Below are 3,588 nucleotides of genomic sequence, written 5' to 3' on the forward strand. Positions count from 1 at the left end.
CATTGAAAGACAGTTGAGGCTGCATCTTGCTTGAGAGGAAAAGGCATTCTTTTATAGAATGTCGTAAGATTATTTACACAAAAACTAACTGTCTACATTAAGTTTGCTAACATCTGCAAATAATGCAAAGTATGAAATAAGTGTTTACATAGCCAAGGGAATATTCCCACAAAAACAGAACTACTAAATTAAGTGATAGGCTTTTCGCACACCTATGCAAAGATAATATTTATACCCTAGACACAAATTAATGTAGTACGTAGGGGTCGAACACAAGGAAACGGGAATTACGTCTTGAATTGCTGTGATTAGATTTTTATCGAGGTTGATTACGATTTTGGTTTTGTTTGTTTGTTTGATGATTAATGAAAATGCAATGTAAATAAAATATGATTAAAGGTAGTCTAAAGGGGTCGGGTTACCCATGCAAAGGTAAACATAATAACATGATAAACTTGTTAGTAATAATCTTGTCAATTGCTTAGGCTTAAAGACACCCACCTTACGGCATTAGTGTCAACCATAGACCGGGTCCTAGAGAAACTCTCGTCCATGACTAGGTCGTCCTACCACACATGCTTAGTCTAATTCAATTCCGTGCCTCTCGACTTTAGAACGAATGAACAAACTTAATCAATGACTATGGCCGATAATCAAAGATTAAACATAACAAAACAAGCATGTGGTGGAAACAATTGATCAATATTATTACGAACTTTATTTAGTCATATTATATGTTTGATTTTGCATGGCTCCCCTAGCCTTTAGACTAGAGAATTTAGCTACTCATACTAAGATGTAAAATGCAAACTAATTTGTAAAGAATATTAAACATGGTTATATGAATTATATTAGTTAAGTGATATAACATATGTAAAGAACAAAGCTAAAGCAAATATGAAAAACTTGATTATAATGACTATGTGATAACTAAAGTAATGGTGTAAATTGTAAACTTGTAATGAGAAATACCTTAATAAGGAAGACTTGTATGGAAGAACAAGTAACTAATAACCAAAAGATTGAATGACAAATGCTTGAAAATCTCTTGAAATACAAACTATTGAAAGATTAACTAAGGAATGCTTAAACAACTTATAACTTAAATGAAAACTAAAGAGAGAAAACTTATAATGCTTGAGGCTTATTGTAGTAGAATTAGTCGTAAAATGAGATGCTTAGAACCTAGGAATACCTCTCCTATTTATAGGAGAGGAGGAAGAACAAAAACAACCGAGAACCATGTGGCCCCGATCGGGGTTGGGCGGCCCCGATCGGGGTCATGTGCCCCTTCGTCATTCCACTTCGCTCGTGCTTGATTGCGTGAGGGATCTCTATGCTTCTTTCGGTAGTGCTTAATTCCTAGCATCCTAAGCTCTTCTTGGCATCCAAAGCTTTCATGGCATCCAATGTTTGACCTTAGTAAGGACATTGAAGTTGGGCTTGACTTTGATTGTTGGCAACATTTGTAATTCTTATTTCAATCCAACAAATCTTTATGCAAACATCAATCCAATGTTCCATGCTTAGTCCAATGTTTGGCCTTGTTTAGCTTAATGATCTTTGGTGTACAAAATCATAGGAAAAAGCCTCTAAATGCTTAGATTCCTACAAAACCGTAGCAAATACAACAATACAACTAGAACACAAAATTAGCTCAAAAGTATACTAATTAAAGTATGATAATCAATAGAAACCGAGCTAAAATGAGGGGTAAAAGTATATATAAAATGAACATATCAAACTCCCCCAAGCTAAACCCTTGCTTGTCCTCAAGCAAGAAACCAAATCCATCAAATGCTATATCCTAAACAAGCTAAGCATAACGATTTAAAAACCCGAAACAACATGGGCAAGGAATAAAGCAAGACATGGATGAGATTTATATGACGGCGTAGCATAGAAAACTTTGAATGAACCTTTAAGCTTTTGCATGATCTTTTGACTTATGGACTCTTACGGGACACTCAAACTCTTTTATATGTGAAAGGACAATTTTTGTGAGTGAACACTCAACTATCCTCAACTTATAACAATGTGTCCGCAATCTAATATGGTAAACATGTCAAAACTAGTAAGCAAGGATAATCATATGTAAGCATGATAAAGAAGCCAAATGGGTAGGAAGAAGGCAATAATGTAATGGGTAAGAAGGGGGAACAAATGAATTATGGTAATGTGGAGCTAAGTCAAGCTAGCAACTACCAAATTGTAAAGGTGCTCAATCCTATTTCTAACCCAATTTTGCAATGCAAATCATGAGAAAATCCTCCAAAATATATGAATAATGCATGAGATTTTCTCACATCAACTTCTTCTCTTTTTCCCCTTTTTTTTTTCTTTTTCAATTTATTCATCTCTTTTTTTCATTTTCTTTCATGCTTATTCATTCCTTTTTCTTCTTGATTTTTTCCAATTCAATTCATCATCATTTTTTTTTTTTTTTCTTTCTTGAGCTTTAAGACCAAGCTCACATGATTGTCCAAACTTTGAAATAAATCCCAATCGAGCACCCGAACAAGGACAAACAAAGCTACTAGCTCAACAAGGGTAGGCAATTTATAATGTAGCTAGGGAGAATTGTTTGTGAAAGGAAAATTCTCCAAAATGCTATAACAAGGAAAAATTGTTTGTGAAGGGAAAATTCTCCAAAATGCTATAACAAGGAAAAATTGTTTGTGAAGGGAAAATTCTCCAAAATGCTATAACAAGTGAATGAATGCTTACCAAGAGATGACATGAGAACCATACTTGTGCGTTTTGATGTAACACACCTTATAAGGAGACACCTACACTCACCTAAGAGAGACCGGATATGGATGCGTCGGTCAAAAGAGGTTCTACCTTACCATTTTGTAGCTTGCCAAAAGTCAAGATCAAGCCTATTCGGTTCATTCTCCATCTCCTACCTACTATGTCAAGACATCCCCATGTAGCTAATATCCCATCATTATAGAATAAATCGTTAGCAACAAGCTATTAATAGGATAAGCAAAGAGGAAAGTAGGCTATAAGCAAGCACAAAGCAAAAATTTCTCTCAATAATTTTCAAAATTTCTACACTACATGCAATCTACACTATATGCAAATGCAATCCCCCCCCAAGCTAAACATCACATTGTCCTCAATGTGCCAACTATCCAAATCATCCAATCAAACCATAAAAATGGCTCAAAGCACAAAACAGGAAGGACTAGAGGTTATGTTTAATGGGTTGCAAGATCTAAACTAATATGCAAAACAATTAAAAACTTACTCAACTTGCTAGCCCCCCCAAGCTAGCATGAATTCGGGGGATTTCTTCATTGATCAACTAAGAAAAGGGCCAAAAATTGAACCCCTTCCTCCCTTTCTTCTTCTTCTCTTTCTGGCCACTCCCACTTGATTCTCCTTGTTGGCCACTTCCACTTGAGTCATCTCCTTGAAGAGGAGTGACATACTCACCAATATCTTGTCCACTACCAAGACCTTCACCATAGCTACTAATCCCACCATAGCCACCGTAGCCACCATATCCTCCATATCCTCCATAACCTCCTGGCAATGCCTCAACCCCATAATCCGAACCACAAAAGTCCGGGCCGGGTT

Source organism: Silene latifolia, chromosome 3, assembly GCF_048544455.1.
Source record: "Silene latifolia isolate original U9 population chromosome 3, ASM4854445v1, whole genome shotgun sequence".
Taxonomy (NCBI): Eukaryota; Viridiplantae; Streptophyta; class Magnoliopsida; order Caryophyllales; family Caryophyllaceae; genus Silene; species Silene latifolia.